The 13,855-nt window shown below is 48.6% G+C and overlaps 1 protein-coding gene across 4 annotated transcripts in view; it reads right to left on the bottom strand.

Annotated features, from left to right (window-relative positions):
• The window catches only part of traf2b (Tnf receptor-associated factor 2b), a 54,071-nt gene extending 52,622 nt beyond the window's left edge, over positions 1–1,449 (bottom strand). For 3 of the 4 annotated variants that reach the window (XM_087998586.1, XM_087998590.1, XM_087998591.1), the window contains exon 1: positions 1,323–1,449. The gene's annotated coding sequence lies outside the window, so the exon portion shown is untranslated. Of the gene's footprint in view, positions 1–1,094; positions 1,251–1,322 lie in introns of those variants that run through there. The other variant, XM_087998589.1, reaches the window with a different exon arrangement.
• Positions 1,450–13,855: the final 12,406 nt, after the last annotated feature.

Raw genomic sequence — 13,855 nt, 5'->3', positions numbered from 1 at the left:
CCTCACACCCCACTCCCCCACCCGGATCACCTCACCCCCCTGCACCCCCACCCCCTCCCCGACCCTCACACCCCACTCCCCCACCCCGAACACCTCACCCCCCTGCACCCCCACCCCCTCCCCGACCCTCACACCCCACTCCCCCACCCCGAACACCTCACCCCCCTGCACCCCCACCCCCTCCCCGACCCTCACACCCCACTCCCCCACCCCGAACACCTCACCCCCCTGCACCCCCACCCCCTCCCTGACCCTCACACCCCACTCCCCCACCCCGAACACCTCACCCCCCTGCACCCCCACCCCCTCCCCGACCCTCACACCCCACTCCCCCACCCCGAACACCTCACCCCCCTGCACCCCCACCCCCTCCCCGACCCTCACACCCCACTCCCCCACCCCGAACACCTCACCCCCCTGCACCCCCACCCCCTCCCTGACCCACACACCCCACTCCCCCACCCCGATCACCTCACCCCCCTGCACCCCCACTCCCTCCCTGACCCTCACACCCCACTCCCCCACCCGGATCACCTCACCCCCCTGCACCCCCACCCCCTCCCTGACCCACACACCCCACTCCCCCACCCCGATCACCTCACCCCCCTGCACCCCCACTCCCTCCCTGACCCACACACCCCACTCCCCCACCCCGATCACCTCACCCCCCTACACCCCCACTCCCTCCCTGACCCTCACACCCCACTCCCCCACCCCGATCACCTCACCCCCCTACACCCCCACTCCCTCCCTGACCCTCACACCCCACTCCCCCACCCCGATCACCTCACCCCCCTGCACCCCCACTCCCTCCCCGACCCTCACACCCCACGCCCCACCCCGATCACCTCACCCCCCTACACCCCCACTCCCTCCCTGACCCTCACACCCCACTCCCCCACCCCGATCACCTCACCCCCCTACACCCCCACTCCCTCCCTGACCCTCACACCCCACTCCCCCACCCCGATCACCTCACCCCCCCTGCACCCCACCCCCTCCCTGACCCTCACGCCCCACTCCCCCACCCCGATCACCTCACCCCACCCCCTCCCTGACCCTCACACCCCACTCCCCCACCCTGATCACCTCACCCCCTCCTCCTTATCCCACTCCACTCCCTGTCGGAGCTCCCTGCTCCCCCGGGTCCCTGGGCCTGGGGCAGTCTCTCGGGGCCGTTCCCGGCCCTCGGCCCTCGGCCCTGAGCCTGAGCCTGAGCCTGGGTGAGGGACAGCGCGGAGCCGGCCCGAGGCCCGGGTCCCGGGTGCTGCAGGGTAGCCCGTGCCCCCCGAGGCTGGCGCTGGGATCGGGAGCACACTCACCGCCCGCTGCAGGCCGCTCTCTCTGGGCGATGTGCACAAAGCCCAGGGCGGAGCCTGAGAGCGGGGCGGAGACAAAACCCAGGCCCGGGGCTCAGGCACTGGAGGAGGGGGAAATCAACCAGCCTGCTGAAAACACCCAACAATCCCCCACAGCCAGATAATAATCCCAAAAAAACAGCTAATAATCCCCACAACAATCAACAATCTGCTCAAAACACCCCAACAATCCCCCACAGCCAGATAATAATCCCAAAAAACAGCTAATAATCTCCACAACAATCAATAATCTGCTCAAAACATCCCAACAATCCCCCACAGCCAGATAATAATCCCAAAAAACAGCTAATAATCCCCACAACAATCAACAACTCCCTAAAAACACCCAACAATCCATCCCTGAACCGGATAATAGTCCCAAAAACAGTTAATAATCCACACAACAATCAACAACTCCCTAAAAACACCCAACAATCCATCCCTGAACCGGATAATAGTCCCAAAAACAGTTAATAATCCCCACAACAATCAACAATCTGCTCAAAACACCCCAACAATCCACCCCTGAACCGGATAATAATCCCAAAAACAGTTAATAATCCACACAACAATCAACAACCCCCCTAAAAACACCCAACAATCCATCCCTGAACCAGATAATAATCCCTAAAACAGCTAATAATCCACACAACAATCAACAATCTGCTCAAAACACCCCACAATCCACCCATGAACCGGATAATAATCCCAAAAACAGTTAATAATCCACACAACAATCAACAACCCCCCTAAAAACACCCAACAATCCATCCCTGAACCAGATAATAATCCCTAAAACAGCTAATAATCCACACAACAATCAACAATCTGCTCAAAACACCCCACAATCCACCCATGAACCGGATAATAATCCCAAAAACAGCTAATAATCCCCACAACAATCAACAATACCATCAAACAAATTAATAGTCCCAAAACCACACCCAACTATCCCCCCAAACCTGCTCAGAATCTCAATAATCAGATAATAATCCCATAACAATCAACAATTCCCAAAAAAATCCAACAATGCCCCCAAACTAGCTCAATCTCAATAAATTTCAAAAACAGGATAATGATCGCAAAAAAATGATAATCCACAAGTCTCCCAAAACACCAACTCTCCCGTAACAATCAAGACCCACAATCAAGTATATTTCCTTTGAAACAAAGACACCCCAAAGCACCGACAGCTCAATGAAAACATCGAGCGATCTTCTGCAAATAGATGCCAAAATTCCAAACTAACCAATCCCCAAAACCTGCACCCCCATGTCCTCCAAATCTCCAGATAAACCAACACCTTCAAAAACCCAGTCACCCCAAATTGTCCATGGCCCTCAAAATTGATAAGTTTCACATACAGTCCTGGAGTAACACAGCATGGAAACAGGCCCTTCGGCCCAAACTGCTCAATGCTGATCATGGTGGCAACTCAGCTAGTTCCCAATGTCTACATTTGGTCCATATCCCTGTAAACCCTTCTCATCCATGTACCTATCCAAATGTTTTTTAACATGTTGCTATTGTACCTGCCTCAACCATTTTCTCTGGCAGCCCATTCCACATTTGCACCACTCACTGCATGGAAAGTTTGCCCCTCAGGTCCTTCTTAAATCTTTCTGCTCTCACCTTAAATCTATGCCCTGTAGTTTTCAGTTCCCTATCCCTGGGAAAAAGACTATATGTATTCATCCTATCGACGCCCTTCATGATTTTATACACTTCAATAAGATCACCCCTCATTCTCCTACGTTCCAAGGAATAAAGTCCTATCCTGACCAACCTTTCCCTATAACTCAGGCCTACTAGTCCTGGCAACATCCTCGTAAATCTTGTTTGCACTCTTTCCATTTAACTGTGTCTTTCCTATCACGGGGTGACCAAAACTGTACACAGTACTCCAATTGCAGCCTTGCCAACGATTTATACAACTGTAACATGACAACCGAACTCCTACACTCAATGCCTTAATTGATGAAGACCAACATGCTAAATGCCTTCTTCACCACCCTGTCTACCTGTGACGCCACTTCGAATGAACAATGTACTCATACACCTAGGTCCCTCTGTTCCACTACACTCCTCAGGACCTTGCCATTTACTGAATAAGTCCTACCTTGGTTTGACTTTCCAAAGTCTAATACCTCACACTTACCTGTATTGAATTACATTTACCAAGCTTCAGCCGACTTCCCCATCTGATCAAGATCCCTCTGTAATTTTTGACAAGCTTCCTCGCTATCAACGATACCTCCTAATTTTGTATCATCCGCAAACTTACTAATCATGCCTTGTACATTCACTTCCAGATCACTTATGTAAATAACAAATAACAAAAGGTCCCAGCACTGACCTCTGTGACATACCACTGGTCATAGGCCTCCTGTCCGAGAAACAACCTTCAATCATCACCCTCTGCTTCCTATCATCAAGCCGATTTTGAATCTAGATTTTAGCTCTCCTTGGATCCCATGTGTCCTAACCTTCACGATTAGCCTGCTGAGTGGGACCTTGTCAAAGGCTTTACTGAAGTCCATGTCGACAACATCCACTGCCCTACCCTAATCTATCCTCTTGGTTACCTCATGTGGTTTTGTACTCGACTGCCCCATTCATGAACACTAGGATATACACATTTCAAAGCACATTCTCAACTTATCCTGCCACCATTAGTTTACTCATGTTTATCCCCAATCCCTATGTTTCTATATATCTTTTAGAATCATTCCCTTTATTCTCTATTATGGACCAGGCCAGACTCCCTCAAAATATTTTAAGAAGGTAGCCTCGACCCTAACATATTTTATTTTAAAAGCAGATGTGAAGTGAATATTCCAGGTGTGATGCAATTGGTTAAACTTCTAAACTTTAAGCAAAACAATTTATTTAAACACTGCAGTTGAAATACAAACAAAAGAAAGCAGAATTTAGAATAACTTAACTATTGGCAAACTTAACCGAACTCAATACAGCAACTTAATTAATTAACTGCTCCAATATAGTAACATCCCATAAACACACACCTCAGCAAAAAAGGTATATTCAAAGATTGTTACAGGCAGGAGGGAGCAGCATCCAGACAGAGATTTCTGATGGAGGTCAGAGGAATTCTTTACTGATGCTTACAACTGCCCATGAATCACACATCTTATGACTGTTGCAGCTAAAACAAACTAAAACAAAAGCTGAACTGGGAGAACCAGTCATGCCCATTCCATTGTTAAACTAGATACTTCAGCCTCTGCCTTTACAACCTCTCTTCAAAAAAAACCCAAGGACAAAATAACCTATTTAAAGTGACAGCATGGTCACATTTCTATGGCTTTGACTTTCCTATCAAACTGTATCACTTCACGTGTATATGCTCTAAATTCCAACTGCCATTGTATCGGCTGTATTATGTCCATTTGAAATCTATCATTATCATTCTCACAGTCAAAGACTCTAAATTTTGTCATAGAGTCATAGAGACGTACAGCACGGAAACAGACCCTTCGGTCCAACTCGTCCATGCCAACCAGATATCCCAACCTAATCTAGTCCCACCTGTCAGCACCCGGCCCATATCCCTCCAAACCCTTCCTTTTCATATACCCATCCAGATGCCTTTTAAATGCTGCACTTGTCCCAGCCTCCACCACTTTCTCTGACAGCCCGTTCCATACACGTACCACCCTCTGTGTGAAAAAGTTGCCCTTTCGGTCTCTTTAAATCTTTCCCCTCTCACCCTAAACCTATGCCCTCTAGTTCTGGACTCCCTCCACCCCAGGGAAAAGACTTTGTCTATTTCTCTTATCCATGCCCCTCATGATCTTATAAACCTCTATAAGGTCAGCCCTCAGCCTCTGACGCTCTAGGGAAAACGGCCCCAGCCTATTTAACCTCTCCCTATAGCTCAAACCCTCCAACCTTGACAACATCCTTGTAAATCTTTTCTGAACCCTTTCAAGTTTCACAATATCTTTCCGATAGGAAGGCAGAACTGCAAGCAATATTCCAACAGTGGCCTAACCAATGTCCTGTACAGCCACAACATGACCTCCCAACTCCTGTACTCAATACTCTGACCAATAAAGGAAAGCATACCAAACGCCTTCTTCACTATCCTATCTACCTGTGACTCCACTTCCAAGGAGCGATGAACCTGCATTCCATGGTCTCTTTGTTCAGCAACACTCCCTAGGACCTTACCATTAAGTGTTTAAGTCTATAGTACTTTTGAAATTGTGCCCCGAGTGGATTATTAATATAGATCATCTCTGTGACACTCATTATGTGATAACAGGTTCATCTCAAATATTACTTACAAAATCGAAATGGGGGCAGGAACTGTACCTGAAAGACAGTCACAAATTCTCATATATAATCTGTTTGATATAAAATACATCAACATGCCTGTGTATAAAATGGTACACTGATTATTCAGTACTGAACATATTACACACAAAAACAGAAATTGCTGGATAAGGTCAGCAGACCTGGCAGCACCTGTGGAGAGAAAATAGAGTCCAGCGACTTTCTGCAGAACTGGACATACTGTATTAACTGATATGAGGGTTCGTCTGAAGTTCTCTCTACTACTACTAAGGACACCATAGTTTCACAGGAAGAATAATAATTCGTTCCTGACCATATGCCTGTTCAAATATTTATAGATAAACATTTATCTAATTCTTGCACATGTAGCCTGCTGTGTATTCCGGGTCTTGTGTGAACAAATGATACAACACAATTACAGTCCTCACTAATCCAATGAGTCAGATCTTAACAGTTGGCTAAAACGCTGGCACAACATCTCGGACCATAGGGCCTGTACTGTGCTACACTGCTCTATGTTCTGTGTTCAATTCTGTTTTAATAAACATCGCATGATTGATGTTTATTCATGAGCAGAATTCTAAAAGCTCGCACAGACTTTCTTGTGTTGACACCTTTTTATATTCCTCCTCTATAAGTTGATAGTCCATTTCTCAGCTAATAGGATGGTCAGTGTGAGAAGTGATTTTGGTTTGAACTTTAAGATGTGCCTGAACCACAGAAAAGACAAAGCTTGTGTTTCCTTTAGAACATTTTATATACTCAAAAGTAGATGTGCAAAGCTTGTGTTTCCTTTAGAACATTTTAACATTTTATATATTTAAAAGTAGAATAGTGTCTAACAATTCAAGCTGCAAAGTAAGAACAAACAGGCCCTTGATTGATGAACACAGACAGGGAAGAATGAGACCTTGGCTGATAAGACTGAGGATAGCGAAACGACTCGAGAAGACATCAGTTACAAATTAATGCAGAAAACATCTGCTGATAAGACCCTAGACAGACAAAGAAGAATAGGTCTTTGACTAATGAGACTACGGGGTGAGAAAAACAACAACTCTAGAGACTCTGAAGACATTTGTTGCGGACTTTGAGATAAGGGTGAAAATTGGAGTATCGTGACAGTTTAGGAATGTGAACCTTATAGCTCATTAGAGCCAGGGAGGGGAGGGTCTGGAGACATTTGTTACAGACTTTAAAATAATGATTTCTTTTAAAAATGTGAACCTCGTGGCTCTTTGGAGCTATAGAGGGGAGGAGCTTATACTGTATTTAAACGAGAACTTTGTAAGCCTCTGCGCGCCTTTTCTTTAAGGGTGCCTGACTCTGCAGACTTGACTTGTTAATAAAACTTTGTTTTCCTGAATTTGTCTAGAGCGATTATTGAGAAGCGATTTTCGTTTCTAACAAACTTGGGGGCTCGTCATCCGGGATCAACACTCCGGCCGCAAGGGGAGTTGAGGAAGGATATCGGAGAAGGTGCACCCTGCTGAGTTCAGCAGTCCCTGATTCCTTGCTTGTCGCCCCGCGCGGCTTGAGCGAGTGATATCCGGAAGGCTCAGGAGAACAAAGGAGGGGTGTACCTGAGGTAGTGGGGACGGTTAACGATCGAGTAATTTCGGTGCACCGAACCCAGGTAAGAACAGACTTGCGGGAACCGTCTTTCCGGAGGACTGGGGACCTGCGGAGTGCCTGTAGATTTTTCTACAGAGACGTGGGACTCAGGAATCTAGAGACCGGGGCTCGTCTGTGCGAGATTTTGCAGAGACCGTGTTTGCAGAGGAACGTGGACCTGCGGAGTGCCTGTAGATTTTTCTACAGAGACGTGGGACACAGGAATCCAAAGACCGGGGGTGCCTGCAAAGGGACCTGGGCGATCACGGGACTGAAGGTCCAGGAATTGGCTAAATAGTGATAGATTATCACGGGATAATACAGGAATCTCCGATTTTACAAAGTCCTCGGCAATGGGAAATAAGGGATCCAAGGCGAATAAGGGAAAGATAGGCTTGAGCGTAGACAATGAAAAATACCCCGGGGTACCTGACGATAGTCCGTTAGGAATGATGTTAAATAATTGGGATCAGGGTAGGAGAAAAGGAAAATCTAGAAAGAAGATGGTGAGATACTGTCAAACGTGGTCCCAAAAACCTATTCAGGGAGACTCAGTGTGGTGGCCTAAATTCGGCACTGATGAAGACTGGGTCCGGCAAGCTCTAATTTTATATGTCAATTCGAAGCCTAATGTTACTCGGGGGGAAAGTGATTACGCCCTTTGTTGGCTACCAGTCGCACTATCTTGCAAAATGAAGTTAACCAATGAAGACTCGAAAGGGCAGAAAGAATGGGAACCTTTAGATCACTTACCGCCGCCCTATGTGACCCCGTCTGCCCCGCAAAATAGTCCTTCGGGTGGCGACGATTCAGGGGAAGGGGAAGAAAGCGGGGTGGGACCACCCGGTGCCTCAGGAGTACAGACTAGATCTCAAGCTGAAAAGAGTCACAGACAAAACTCTGTCCCGATTGCAAGAAAGAATCCACTCCGGGAAGTGCCCATGGGAGGCGCGGAAGGAGGGACGGGATATGTGAACGTCCCCTTAACGAGTACTGAAGTACGGAATTACAAGAGGGAGATGAAGGGCCTACTGGAGGACCCCATGGGCCTGGCTGAACAATTAGATCAGTTCCTGGGGCCAAATACTTACACGTGGGATGAGATGTATTCCATCATGGGAACATTGTTCTCTAGCCAGGAGCGACAGATGATACGACAAGCTGCGCTGTTGGTCTGGGAGAGAGAGGGAGGAACAGGAGGGGAGCAGAAATTTCCCTTCACCGACCCCGGGTGGGATAAGCAAACGGAAGAAGGACGACGCAACATGAGGCACATGCGGGAATATTGGATAAAAGGAATAAGGCAGGCAGCCCCGAAGGGGCACAATTTTACCAGGGCCTTTGGGAATCATCAAAACCCGGAGGAAACCCCTACAGACTTCCTAGACAGAATTAGGAAGAACTTGCAGCAGTTCGCTGGTGTGGACCCTGAGACGGAAGTGGGACAACAACTCATACGGGTAGAGTTTGTATCAAAAGCCTGGCCGGACATACGAAAGAAGTTAGAGAAAATGGATGATTGGGATAGTAAACCTCTGAGTGAACTACTATGGGAGGCACAGAAGGTGTTTGTGAGAAGGGACGATGAGAAGCAAAAGAAGGCGACAAAGATAATGATGCAGATGGCGCAACAAGTGACAGCTGGAAGGAGGGAAAAGGGGGAGCCGTGGCAGGAACAGGAAAGGGGAGAGTCATGGCAAGAGCAGAGGAAAAGAGGACCATGGCCGGAACAAAGGAAGGGTGGAGGAACTCGAGGCCGCGACAGGGAAACGAGGAGGATACTCAGATGTTACTACTGTAATGAAGAGGGACATTTTAAGCGAGAGTGCCCCCGCTACAAGCGGGAAGTGCGGTCGTACGCCCTGATGGAGGAAGATTAGGGAGGTTGGGGGTTCCTACCCTTGGGGCAAAAGGACTATCGACAGGAACCCCTGGTAAACTTGAAAGTAGGGCCCCAAGGGTCAGAGATCACATTTATGGTGGACTCGGGAGCCGAAAGATCAAGTATAATCCAAATACCCCCCGGCACCCGAGCAGGAAGAACAGTTATGGGGGTTTCTGGCATTGGAGGAAAGACATTGCAAGTCCCAGTAGTGGAGGACATGGAAATTGGGTATGAAAACAGAACTACTAAACGAGACTTCCTTCTACTGCCATCGGCGGGGTTTAATTTGTTAGGAAAAGACTTGCAGGTCAAACTAGGGATCGGAACGGTACCAAGTAACGGGGAAATGGTGGTAAGGTTGTTCGCCCTCACCGAAGAAGATGATCAACAAATAGACCCGGGAGTTTGGTACCGAGAGGGGAACAGAGGGGGTCTAAACATCAAACCTCTCCAAATCACCATGTTACCAGGAAGAGGCCCGGTAAGAAGGAAACAGTACCCGATTGCTATGGAAGGACGGGAAGGGTTACAACCTGTGATAGAAAGATTAATCACAGATGGACTACTGGAGGAATGTATGTCCCCTTTCAATACTCCAATACTCCCTGTGAGAAAGCCGGATGGGACATATAGGCTGGTGCAAGACTTGCGGGGGTTGAATGAAGTAGTCCAGGCTAGATACCCGGTGGTACCTAATCCCTACACGTTAACGAGTAAAATTCCCCCCGAACATGAATGGTTCAGCGTAATAGATCTGAAGGATGCTTTTTGGAGTTGCCCCCTTGACGAAGAAAGTCGGAACCTTTTTGCCTTTGAATGGGAGAATCCCTTCACAGGACGAAAGCGACAGTTAAGATGGACGGTCTTGCCGCAGGGATTCACGGAGTCACCCAATTTGTTTGGACAAATACTGGAGCAGATCTTAGAAGGATTTCAGTGTAACGCGGAGAATCAATTGCTCCAATATGTCGATGATCTCTTACTCTCAGGACCAAGAGACGAGGAGGTACGAGCAGACACCGTTGCCCTGTTGAACTTCCTGGGGAAACAGGGTCTACGCGTCTCCAGGACAAAACTCCAGTTTGTGGAGCGAGAAGTAAGATATCTGGGCCATCAAGTCAGTAAGGGGCACCGCCGTATCACGCCAGAACGAATATCAGGAATTACGGGTATGCCAATACCCAGGACGAAGAAGGAAGTCAGGCAATTCCTGGGACTAGTAGGGTATTGCCGGATATGGATTGAAAGTTACACCACTTTAGTAAAATTTTTGTACGACAAACTGGGACAAGAAGGACAAAAGGTGGACTGGTCAGATGAGGAGGAGCAGCGATTTAATATTATTAAAAATAAACTGATTCGAGCTCCGGTATTGGCTTTACCCACCCTGAAGGAACCGTTCCAGTTATATGTTAATAGCGCCGGCGGAATTGCCCAGGGTGTGCTCACTCAGCTGCGGGCAGGGAAACGTCAGCCGGTTGCATTTTTGTCAAAAATGTTAGACCCTGTGTCACGTGGATGGCCGACCTGTATACAGGCAGTGGCAGCTACGGCAATGTTAGTAGAAGAGGCCCGAAAACTTACCTTTGGAGGAAGGATCACAGTATACTCCCCACATTCGGTTAGTGCCATACTGGCTCAGAAGGCTCACCGCTGGTTAACAGACTCTCGCATCCTAAAGTATGAGACGATTTTGATGACCGGGAACGATCTCAATTTTGCAAAAGATCTCAGTTGCAACCCAGCCCAGTTTCTGTACGGACGTCCTGCAGACGGGGAACAGGAGCATGATTGTGTGGAATTTGTGGACTTGCAGACCAAAAGCCGAGAGGACCTGCAAGAAGCCCCGCTGGGTGAGGGACAGGAACTGTATATCGACGGGTCCTCCCGGTGCATCAGTGGAGTACGATACAGTGGCTATGCTGTTATAGATGGTGCAACGAAACGGACGATTGAGTCTGGACGACTGCCCGGGAAGTGGTCAGCCCAATCCTGTGAGTTGTACGCCCTCCAGAGGGCCCTGAAGTTATTGGAAGGGAAAGTGGGGACCATATATACTGACTGAAAGTATGCATACGGAATCGTTCATACTTTCGGGAAAATCTGGAAAGAGCGAGGATTGATAACTTCCCGGGGAAAAGAATTAGCTCACGAACAAATGATCAGCCTAACGTTGGAAGCCCTGGCGTTGCCTACAGAACTCGCAGTAGTCCATGTACCCGGTCACCAGAAGGGGTCGACACCGGAAGCGGTGGGAAACCGGCTGGCAGATGAGGAAGCCAAGTGGGCAGCGGTCGAAAAAGCCGTCCAATTATTAACATTAATACCATTGAGGGAAGGGCTCGCTAAACAACCCGTCTTCACCCAGGGGGAGATTGATAAAATGGATCAATTGGGTGCCCGGCTAGAAACTAACGGGAAGTGGACGGTTCCTGATGGGAGACAAGTACTGAACAAACAGATCACCCGGGGTATTCTGCACCGATTACACCATCAGACCCACTGGGGGGTGCAAGCCATGTGTGACACAATCCTGAGAGACTATGTATGCAGGGGGATATACACATTAGCCCAACAAGAGGTAGTCGGATGCCCCACTTGCCGGCGTATTAATCAGAAAACCATGCGTTCTATGCCAGCTGGTGGTCAGCCCCTAGCGATTAGGCCATTTCAGAGGATCCAAGTTGACTTTACAGAATTACCCCCAGTACAGAGATGGAAATATCTGCTAGTAATAGTAGACCATTTCACTCACTGGGTAGAGGCTTTCCCAACTGCCAAAGACGATGCACCAACCGTGGCCCGACTGTTGTTAGAGAACATAATCCCGAGATATGGCATAATGGAATCTATTGACTCCGATTGCGGGACGCATTTTATTTCTAAGCTACACCATTTGATCTGTAATGCCCTGGGCATCCAATGGAAATTCCACACACCCTGGCATCCTCAGAGTTCGGGTCGAGTTGAGAGAATGAATGGCACGCTCAAGACCCAATTGACTAAGCTGATGTTAGAAACTAAGTTACCCTGGCCAAAGTGTCTGCCCATTGCCCTAATGAGGATACGTACGGCACCTCGCCGAGATGTCGGGGTTTCCCCCTATGAAATGCTCTTCGGATTACCGTATTGGAGTAAGGTTGATGGATGTCCCACTCTACAAGGGGGGGATGTATTTATCCGAACCTATTTACTGGCCTTATCCCGTTCTTTTGCAGAACTCCGAAGGAAAGGTCTCCTGGCTCAGACTCCGCCGCTCGACTTCCTCCTGCATAAGGTGGAGCCCGGAGATTGGATACTTGTTAAGACCTGGAAGGCCGAAAAGCTCCAGCCGCGGTGGGAAGGACCGTTCCTGGTTCTGTTAACAACTGAGGCAGCTGTTCGAACGAAAGAAAAAGGGTGGGTCCACGCATCAAGGATAAAGGGGCCCGTTCCGCCTGAAGAAGAAAGCACCTGGACATGCGAGCAAGGGGACAAGCCGTTGGTGGTAAAACTGAAAAGACAGCAATAATGAACTCTACTTGGACTGTATTGGTGGTGATATTGATCAGTTTACTCCTGTATGTGGGGGAGGGTGAGGGGAGATGTGACAAATGTCGAACTACAGTAAGACTTGGGATTCGAATCTATTCGGGATCATTTGTGTCCCATTCCTATGTGGACGATAGGTGTTACGATGTGAGTGCACGCCATGAATGTTGGGAGGATGGGAGACCCTATTATCAGGTATATAATAAAGGATACGGTGGCAAAATCCATGGATGCCCTATAAATGACCGCTGGGTGTGTATTAGCAAAACTGGGAGGCGGGACCTATCCTCCGTGTTGCTCAGGGAGCAGGTTGACAGAGTCAAGGAGACCAAGATACAGATCCCTGATCGGGGGTTGGGGAAAGAGCAAGACCGACAGGGAACGGTCGTGCTCCCTAAAGTGCCATCTGTATACGAAGAGGTAGAAGGACAGATTAAACTCCCTGATGTTACACAAAACCTGTTTATTGATCTCACCTCTAGAATAGCCACTGTTTTAAATGTTAGCAATTGCTGGGTCTGTGGGGGGCCGCATATGTCGGAACAATGGCCGTGGACTGGTCAAAGCTTAGACATAGGGGAATTGCTGCAAACCACTTGGACTCGTGACAACGACAGAAAAAGCCAGGGGTGGAGACTGACAAACAGCCCTGAGGGCCAGTTCTGTATTGAAGGCAAGGGGACCGTGAAGGTAGGGATTAGCCCCTGTCAGAATATATTGGATGCAACCACGCGAGTATGGTGGCCTGAGAATATTGCTTGGTACATTGCAAACCGAGATCATCAAAATTGCATTCGGTTACGTTCTGATTCCTCCTCTTACGAGCTCAGTGCTGACCCTTCCGATGGCATGAAAAGAGTGTGGAGCGGTGGTTGTCAGGGGAATCAATGCTGGAATAATCCTGTCCAGACTCTGCCACGGGGTCAACAATCCGAATACTGGAATTGCAGTGGTCCTGGTCCTTATGAGGGCGTCCCTGGGGTAAAGGAGTTGTGGGATGACGTTGTGAGGCAGGGAGGGCCTGCTCCAGATGGCCTATTTTGGATATGCGGTAATCAGGCATACTCCAAACTGCCCATGGGATGGGCTGGGGTATGCTTCCTGGGTCTAATACGACCTGCGTTCTTCCTATTACCCCGGGAGGAAG

Source organism: Chiloscyllium plagiosum, unplaced genomic scaffold, assembly GCF_037043375.1.
Source record: "Chiloscyllium plagiosum isolate Xiang-an unplaced genomic scaffold, Cpla_swu_hap1 HiC_scaffold_21, whole genome shotgun sequence".
NCBI classification, from domain to species: domain Eukaryota; kingdom Metazoa; phylum Chordata; class Chondrichthyes; order Orectolobiformes; family Hemiscylliidae; genus Chiloscyllium; species Chiloscyllium plagiosum.
Note: the sequence above shows the minus strand (reverse complement) of the source record. Positions and strands in the feature narration are given on the sequence as shown.